This window comes from Sapajus apella, unplaced genomic scaffold (assembly GCF_009761245.1).
Source record: "Sapajus apella isolate SASKATOON/1434 unplaced genomic scaffold, GSC_monkey_1.0 scaffold89, whole genome shotgun sequence".
In the NCBI taxonomy this organism is placed as follows: domain Eukaryota; kingdom Metazoa; phylum Chordata; class Mammalia; order Primates; family Cebidae; genus Sapajus; species Sapajus apella.
Window position 1 is genome coordinate 2,688,058 of NW_022437029.1, and position 9,947 is coordinate 2,698,004.

At 40.0% G+C, this 9,947-nt stretch overlaps 1 pseudogene across 1 annotated transcript; it reads left to right on the forward strand.

Annotated features, from left to right (window-relative positions):
* The first annotated feature begins 240 nt into the window (after nt 1–240).
* Nucleotides 241–1,191, forward strand: LOC116534772 (annotated as a pseudogene). Its single transcript, XR_004261868.1, has one exon. The product of XR_004261868.1 is annotated as a 39S ribosomal protein L48, mitochondrial pseudogene (transcript).
* The last annotated feature ends 8,756 nt before the right edge of the window (nt 1,192–9,947 follow it).

The window sequence follows — 9,947 nt, forward strand, 5'->3', positions numbered from 1 at the left end:
TTCTAGTCATTTATCCAAGAGGAATGAAAACAAATGTCTCCCCAAAGACTTGTACAAGAATTTTCATAGATTGTAAGTTCTGCAAAGAAAAAGGAGAAAAAAAGAATTTTTATAGTGCTTTATTCATAATAGCTCAAAACTGGAAACACTCCAAAAGAGTTATCAATGGAAGAATACCAACAGCTGTACTATAATCATGTAATGTAACAATACGCAGGTTAAAAAAAATTCAGGCGTTCTGTTAGTGTTTCCAGACGCCCAGGGAACGCGGCTGCGGGGGCGGATCTTCGGTTTGCACAGCTAGAGGCCGCGCAGCTGCAAAGGATGAGCGGAACCTTGGAAAAGGTGCCGTGCCTGAGGAACAATACCATTTTAAAGCAAACCTTTTCTCTCTTAAGGTTTAGAACTTCAGGAGAGAAGCCCATCTATTCTGTAGGTGGCATTCTGCTAAGTAGTAGTCGGCCCTACAAGACAAAACCCACCCATGGCATTGGAAAGTACAAGCACCTAATTAAAGCAGAAGAGCCCAAGAAGAAGAGGGGAAAAGTGGAAGTGAGACCCATTAATTTGGGGACAGATTATGAATATGGGATTTTAAACATTCATCTGACTGCATATGACATGACCCAGACAGAAAGTTATGCGCAGTATGTTCACAACCTCTGCAACTCTCTCCATTAAAGTCGAAGAAAGTTATGCGATACCAACCAAAACCTTAGAAGTGTTGCAGTTGCAGGACCAAGGCAGCAAAATGTTCCTGGACTCAGTGCTTACCATCCATGAGCGAGTGGTTCAGATCAGCGGTTTGAGTGCTACATTTGCAGAGATTTTCTTGGAAATAATCCAAAGCAATCTTCCTGAAGGAGTCAGATTGTTAGTGAAGGAGCACACTGAAGAAGACTTCAAGGGAAGATTCAAAACTCGACCAGAACTGGAAGAACTATTGGCTAAGTTGAACTAGCTACTGTAGATCCTTTCATGCCAGCACTGGTCATACTGAGTGCCAAGGAGAAGAGCTTACTGGGTGGTCAGAGTTCATCAGGAGACCTGACCTTTAGATTTCATAAGTACCCATTCCCATAGCCAGTAATGCCTGCACTCCTCTGTGGCATGGCTGTACTTGCCATTTGTTACCACTTACCTATGAGCTAACCCTTGTTATCCTCCATCTAATAAAAATCTGCTACTGATAAAAAAAAAAAAAAAAAAAATTCAGGAAAAAATTCCTATGAACCTGGCTGGGTCTGGTGCCCACCTCTGATTATTCAACCATGTCTATTAATATATTTGTTTGAAAAAGGGACTCCCTGTGATTTGGAAAGGAGAAGGGAGAAGTCTGAAACAAAATTTACAAATAACATTTTTATTTTGAAATAGTTTAAATTTCACAAGAAGCTTCAAAAATAGTACCAAGAGTTCCCATGTGCCCTTCACCCAACTTCCCCCAATGGCAATACCTTACATAACTCTAGTACACGTCAAACCCAGAACCTTAGCATTAGTATTATGCAATACTATAAACTTAGGTACAGACCTTATTTGGATTTCCCCAGTTTGTTTTTACATGCTCTTTTAAAAACATATATATTTATTTACATTTCAGAAGTGAATAGTACTGTGAACGTTTAGCCCATGTGTAGATGCAAGTAACCATCATCATAATCAGGATATGGAGCTGTCCTGTCACCATAAAAAGACTGCCTCATGATATCCCCTAACTATGTCTTTCATTGTGCTAAAAGTAAGCTTTTTTTTCAGACAGAGTCTTGCTGTTGCTAGTCCAGGCTGGAGTGCAATGGCACAATCTCAGCTCACTGCAACATCCACTTCCCAGGTTCCAGCAATTCTCCTGCCTCAGCTTCCCAAGTAGCTGAGATTATAGGTGCCACCAACAGGCCTGGATGATTTTTGTATTTTTAGTAGAAATGGGGGTTTCACCATGTTGGCCAGGCTGGTCTCGAACTCCTGACCTCAGGTAATCCACCCACCTCGGCCTCCCAAAGTGTTGGGATTACAGGCATGAGCCACCACGTCCAGCCAAGTAACTTATTTTTTAAAAACAGCTTGATTGAGCTATAGTTCACATATCATAGGCTTCACTCATTATAAAGTATGCAACTCAATGGTTTTTAGTATGTTCACAGTCGTGCAACCATCAGCATAATCAATTTTAGAGCATTTTCATTATCCATGGAAGAATCTCCACAACCACTAGCAATCATTCCCAGTTTCTCTCCCCTTCCTCTTCTCTCCTTTTCACCCTCTGACCCCAGGCAGTCACTTATCTAGAAGCCTGGATGGTTTTGTAAACTGTTCCATGATTGTTCACTATACCTGTGATGGAGAGAAGAGCTGGAGTGGTATCTGGAGAAGGACTTGTGCCAAAGACAGCCCTTTTGTCATGGTTTATCCTGGGAGTGACCTGAACACAATCAAATGCTGTAGAAAATATTGAGGCTACAACAAACAATAGGATTATTTGATCAGGTAATGATGTTGAAGACACTAGTTTAAAAGCTTAAGAGTAGAAATTGGCCTGAGATAGGAATGGGGTTGCCTCTTCCATTGTAACAGGAAGAAAAGAGAAAAAAATCAGGTAGCAATGCAATTCCACTTATAGAGTTGATGGGAGAAAACTGAGGGAGTTTTCTAAAGATTTTTAATTCCTCTGTGAAACAGGAGGTCAAATCATGTGCTGAGAGTAAAAACTATGTAGACTTAGAAAATGGTGAACATGTGGAAAAGCCACTCTGTAGAATTGGAGAGAGAGCTGAAAGAGAGTCAGAAAGATGGGTGGCGTGCACATATGGACTAGTTGAGATTGGAGTCCATAAATGGACTTAGAGGTACTGAAATGCTGGGGTTTGACACAGCAACCTAAGCACAGGCAAGGAGAAAGCAGAGGGCTGGAGTGGTCCAGGGCTGAGGTGCAGCTCTGCAGGTGCCATGCAAGGAGGATACAGGGACAAGTGAGCTGGAGTTTAACAAAGGAATGGTTAAAGCAATGGCAAGTGGATAGGAAATGAAAGGAAGAAAGTAAGGGGCTTTCACGGGGCCAGTGGGAAGATTTAAGTTTAAGGTTTTTGAAGCGGAGTGTATCCGCCATCTTTCTCACCCACCTTACTTCTCTTACCTTACCTCTAATTCCACCCACAGTTGCAACAAGCAGTAGCATGCAAGCTTCAGCCTGCTTTGCACGGGCCCTTTCCCAAGTGCTTGCTCACTCCCTCATGCCTGTCTCCTGCAGTCTTGATTTCCAGCAGAGCTGGAATCCCCTGTGGACCTCTCCAACTCATTCTCCTTCATAACCTGACCAAAATCAAGAGCAGAAGGATGAGGGGGTGAATGGAGAGAGGAATAAATCAGGCATGCAGGGACTTGGACTATTGCATTTCCCCGCTGACAGTGGAGGAGCAAGCAGGTGTGAGTGATTCTGGGCTGTGTGTGAAGGTTCTGGTGACTTTTTATCAGGCCAGAGGCCCTCACAGTGCAAAGAGAGGAAGCAGGGATTAGGAACCTCAGCCGGAGGCTTCTTAATAATAAGTTTTCTTGTTTAACAACAGAAAGATGTTCATGATACTGTTAAGCTCTTTACTTAACCAGGTTATTAAATGGTATTAATGAATGTTTCCAATTTTGTTTCAAGTGTGTGTATATGCAGGCATGGAAAATAAGCTGAATTGCATCTTCAACCATACCAGATGTTATAAAATTCTTCTTCAAAGCAGATGTACCACATTGACCCCTCTAAAGCAGGGTATAAGTGCTCCCACGCTCCACCAAGGTTTGCTATAATTAAACTTAAATCAGGTGGGAAAAGTCAGTTTCCTGACTGAGATTGGGTGTCTTTTCATATATGCTCATTGGTCATGTCAGTTGTACCTCCTCTGAACTGCCTGCTTATATTCTTTAATCACTTTTCACTGGGTTGTTTGCCTTTTTCTCATTTTATTTATTTGGCTTTAAAATTTTTTTGTATCACAAGATATCATTGCAACTTTTTCTCATTTTCTTAAATAGAAGTCCTTATATACTATAGTCTGAGTCCTAGTCTTTTGTTAATCGTATGCCAGAAAAAAGAAAGAAAGAAAGAAAAGAGAAGAAAAAGAAAAAAGAAAACTTTATTTGACAAAATAATTACATAATTAAAAGGGATATAATCACAGTACCTTGCAGTAATTTTCAAGTGTTCTACAAGGAACTTGTATTAGTTAATCGTCAGAAAGACATACTATTTTAAAACTGTTTAGGCTTTTTTTGGGGGGGCGGGGGGTGAGATAGAGTCTCACTGTCATTGCCCAGGCTGGAGTGCAATGGCGTGATCTCAGCTCACTGCAACATCTACCTCCTGGGTTCAAGAAATTCTCCTGCCTCAGCCTCCTGACTAGCTGGGATTATAGGCACCTGCCACCACACCCAACTAATATTTTCTGTATTTTTAGTAGAGATGAGGCTTCACCATGTTGGCCAGGCTGGTCTCCAACCCCTGACCTCAGGTGATCCACCCGCCTCAGCCTCCCAAAGTGCTGGGATTACAGGCATGAGCCACTGTGCCCAATCTCTTTAAGCTTTTAAAGACGCTTGTTTAATCCCTAAAGTTTAGCCATGTCTGATCCCACAGATGACTGCTGTAGAGGGCTACCTCTTAAATGGCCTTGGGCCCCAGGGTTTTATGAGAATTGCAAGGGCATCTTCTAGAATTCTCATCCTGTGGTGACTGGGATGGTGAGTGTCTTAGTCTGTTATTTTTGCTGCTATAACAGAATACCACAGACTGGGTAATTTATGATAAACAGAAATTTATTTGTCCCATGGTTCTGGAGGTTAGGAAATCCAAGAGCATGGTTCTGGCATCTGACAAGGGTCATCCCATGGTGGAATGGCAGAAGGTGGAGGTGAATACACAAGACGGAGAGAAAATGGGGCTGAGCTGATTCTGCAGAAATAAACCCCCTCCTGTGAGAACAGCATGATTCTACTCATGAGGGCGAAGCCTCATGATCTCATTATCTTTTCTTTTCTTTTCTTTTTTATTGAGACAGGGTATCCCTCTGTTGCCCATGCTGGAGCACAGTGGTTCAATCACAGCTCTCTGCAAACTCAAACTCTCTGGGCTCAGGTAAATCTCCTACCTCAGTCTCGAGACTAGCTGGGACTACAGGTGTGTGCCATCACTCCCCACTAATTTTTGTATATTCTTTTTTAGAGACAGTATCTCACCATGTTGTCCAGGCTGATCTCAAACTCCTGGGCTCAAGTGATCCTCTCACCTCAGCCTCCCAAAGTGCTGGGATCACAGGTGTGAGCCACTGCACCCTGGCCCTTATCATCTATTAAAGTTCCCACCTTTCAATACCATTACATATGGTAACTAAATTTCAACATGAGTTTTGATGAGGACGTTCAAACCAGTTTTTCACACTTCTTAGGGTTAAATTCAGGGTCGAAGGGATATACAATGAATTTCAGTTCCAGATGTGTACAGCAACAGAGAGGCCCGGGAAATTGTTGGCCTCCCTGAGGCCTCACCCAGCAATGGAGAGAGGATGGCTCAGAAATCACAGTTGTCAGTAATTGCCACCCAGATTTGACCCAGGCTCAGTGGGTTTTCCTGAGGCTGGAACAGGAGTGAGAATGCCTCAGCCATGTACCCCAGCTTCTGTCTCCTCGAAATCCTGGGGCCAGAGTATTGACTATTCAAGACAAATGGGTTAATGGCTCCAGAGAGTCGTGACACACAGGTGACAACAGAGAGCAACACTGCACTGCATTTCCTTGAAAAGAGTCAATTAAGGAAGGTGCTGACTCGGGCACAGTGAGTAGCTCATCGAAAACATCATTCTACAGCTCATTTTATTCTATCTTATTCATCTCAGCCTGATTTAATTAATTTTCTCAGATTCTAGTACTCATCTAAATTTTTCTTTAGGGATTGTAACTGTGATAGAAAAAATAAGTAGAAATATAGAAGAAGAAAATGGGAGCTACAAGTTTTATCTTTGCTTCCGCTCTCTTCTCTGTGTAGACATAAGCACAAACACACTAATAATATGTTCACTCCCAGAGTATCTACGTATTAATTACTCACCTTGAAAATTACCAACTGTCTATAGAACTGGGCTGAGCCAGGATTGTAAAATAGGCAACACCTATTTAATATCTTATGTTTTTGCAGTACCTTGGAATTTTGAGTGGGCTTTCAAATACATTAAAATAATCAAAATAACCCTCCAAGAAAGATCAAGCAGGTTTTATGTCCCCCATTAGACATAAAAGAAAACGTCCCAGAAAAATGGGACGTCTGACTTGCTCAAGACGTCCCATCTAATAAATGATGGAGCTAAGACTGGAACCAAAACATTCAGATTCTGAGTCCAGGGCATTTCTTTCCATTATTTATTAGGTCAGATGACAATTTATAAGGCATTTTTTCACCCTGAAACTTCAGGATTTCATAATTTATTTTGTCGTTTCCAACAGCCAGGCATTCACGCTTTCAGTTGCCATCTGGCTGCACAAAGACTGCTCTTTACTGCCACCTAGGACCACCCTGATTTTAACACTGCCCAGCAGCTATTCACTTCCCCCAAAGCACCCACCCCCAGTCCCCGTGGAAAATAAACTTATTTGGTGTTTCATCTTCAGAGACCTTCGCCACCTGTGCGGTCCAGTAGAATTAAAATGTGAGCCACACATTTAAACTTTTTTGTCAGCCACATTGAAAGAAGTGAGGTTAATTTTAATACTATATTTGTTTAGCCCAATAATATTTTAAATTGGGGTCATCGTTTAGCCCAATTTAAAATATTATTTCAAAATCAATATAAAAGTTGGGAAAAATACTATAAGATAGTATTTTTGGTACTAAATGTGTGTATTTTAGACTTGCAGGACATTTCAGTTCAAACTAGCTACATTTCAAGTACTCAATAGCCACTTGTAGCTAGTGGCTACCATATTTGACTAAAGACTTTTTCTATTTTTATTTATTTTTAATATTTTACCTCATCTTTTTACATTTATTTTTTATTTCAATAGTTTTTAAGGAACAGGTGGTATTTGGTGACATGGATAAGTTCTTTAGTGATGATTTCTGAGATTTTGGCATACCCATCACCCAAGCAGTATACATGGTACCCAATGTGTAGTCTTTTATTCCTCACCCCCATCTCACCCTTCTCCCCAAGTCCCCAGAGTCTATTGTATCATTCGTATGTCTTTACATCCTTATAGCCTAGCTCTCGCTTATAAATGAGAATCTATGAGGTTTGGTTTTTCACTCCTGAGTTACTTCAGTTAACAATGGTCTCCAGCGCCATCCAGGTTGCTGTGAATGCCATTATTTCATTTCCTTTTATGGCTGAGTAGTATTCCCTGGTGCATATGTGTGTGTGTATAAATATATATATATATACATGATATTTTCTTTATTCACTCATTGGTTGATGGGCATTTAGGCTGGTCCCATATTTTTGCAATTGCAAATTGTGCTGCTATAAACATGGGTGTGCAAGTGTCTTTTTCACATAAAGACTTCCTTTCCTCTGTGTAGATACCCAGTAGAGGAATTGCTGGATCAAATAGTGGTTCCACCTTTAGTTCTTTAAGGAGTTTTCATACTGTTTTCTATAGTGATTGTGTTAGTTTACATTCCTACCAGCATTGTGAAAGTGTTCCCTTTTCACCACATCCACGCCAACATCTATGATTTTTTTTATTTTTTAATTATGGCCATTCTTGCAGGAGTAAGGTGGTATCACATTGTGGTTTTTATTTGCGTCTCCCTGATAATTAGTGATGTTGAACATTTTCTCCTATGCTTGTTGGCCATTTGTACATCTTCTTATGAGAATTGTCTATGCATGTCCTTAACCCACTTTTTGATGGGATTACTTTTTTCCTTGCTAATTTGCTTGAGTTCCTTGTAGATTCTAGATATTAGTCCTTTGTTGGATGCATAGTTTGTGAAGATTTTCTCCCACTCTGGGGTTTTCTGCTCTTCTATTTCTTTTACTGTGCAGAAGCTTTTTAGCTTCGTTATGTCCCATCTATTTATCTTTGATTTTGTTGTATTTACTTTTGGGTTCCTGGTCATGAACTCTGCCTAAGCCAATGCCTAGAAGAGTTTTTGTGGTGTTGACTTGTTTTGGTCCTCTTTAGAAGGTGGCGTAGAAATCAGCTATAAAACTCCAACAGGTACTCTTAAATGCAGGTTTCTGATAATTGGAGATTGTGACATCCAAATAGAGGAAAACTTCCAGGACTCATGGAGAACTGAAATGTTCGTGAATATCAAGCAGAACAGGAATTAACTGCATGGACTAAACTAATAGAAGTCTGAAATAATCTTTTTAAATTTTGCTTAAAATGTTGCTGATCCTTTGTTTTGTTTTTCAGAGTCAAGAACACTTTTAAGCTGTTTACAGCTTTTAACAATTGAGTAAAGTATATTTCTATGAACAAAATTTGGAGCATATTTGCTTCTCTCTAATTGATTTCTCTAGAACTTGAAAAGTATTTGTGAGTGTTTTTAACTTATGACAATATAGTTATTTGCATAAGTGCAATAAGAATCTGTTTTCTGTAACAGGATACAATTGGAGAAACTGGTTATTTTACCGAGGCTTGGACAGGAATGGTATGCTTTCCTTTAAGAAATCAAACTTGACTTATGGAGCCAATGAAAGCCCCTTGGAAAAACTGACCTCATACCTTTGTCTACACAGTCCCTGTACAGAGTTCTTGATCTGTGGTAAGTAAAGAATGTCATTTTCTGAAAGGCCCAGGAGCCTCAAGTTTATCTTGGGACCTCAAGAGAAGAGGAGTTTACTCAACTCATAGGTATTTGATGGTACAAATTCATGGCTGGGCTCGGCTTTTAAAAAGTCTTATCTGAGATTCCTTCTATGGAACAAAGTTCCATCAAAGCCAATTTATAAGCCTATGTAAATATTTTTGCTGCACTGTATACAAATAATTAGGCCAAGTATAGTTAAGCAAACCAGTCCTACCATGATTTGTCTTTCGTAAACATGGGAAACTGGAGAGAAAATTTATGTTTCAAAAACAATAGTATACCTGTTGTTAGATTCTAGTGTTCGCTAATGTTTTTCTATTTTTATGATTTTCTACAGTTTGAACCAAATTCTAATTTTTCTTAGCTACAAGTCTTCAAAATAATGTTTTTATTTTTTTGGCTTCTTTTCTTCCCCCATTTTTCCTGAAGTCACTGAAAACTAAGCTGTGCTTTCACACAGCCCTGTGAATTGAAGCCAGACAACTTAAACTTCAGAGGAAAATAACAGCAACCTATGTACATACATAAGACACTTTCATACTTGCCTACTGATGTATGGACTTCAGAGTTATGTGGCCTATATTGATTTTCCAGGATTGTTCTTTTGCTTGTTGTTGCTTTTCTCTCTCCCTTCCCCTATTTTCTCTTCAAAGGACATGAAACTTCACAACCTTCTAAACATGAGCTTTCCTAGTAACTCAGGACCTACCCATCTAGGAATAAGCTATCTAACCCATGAGAGATCAGATGAAACCTAAGACCACAGACTCATTTTCTTCTAAAATGCTTTCTCCAAAAAATTTTTAAAAAGAAAAGTAGGGAAATACGAAAGGAAAATATCTTGGGCCCCCAAAATCACCAAGCTGAAGGGAAAAGTCAAACTGGGAACTGCTTAGGGAAAACCTGCCTTCCATTCTATTCAAAGTCACCCCTCTGCTCATTGAGATAAATGCATATCTGATTACCTCCTTTGGAAAGGCTAATCAGACACTCAGAAGAATGCAATCATTTGTCTCTTATCTATCTATGAAGCCCCCTCCCCTCTTTGAGTTGTCCTGCCTTTCCAGACAGAACCAATGTTCATCTTATATATATGTTGATTGATGTCTCATGTCTCCCTAAAATGTATAAAACCAAACTGTGCTCTGAT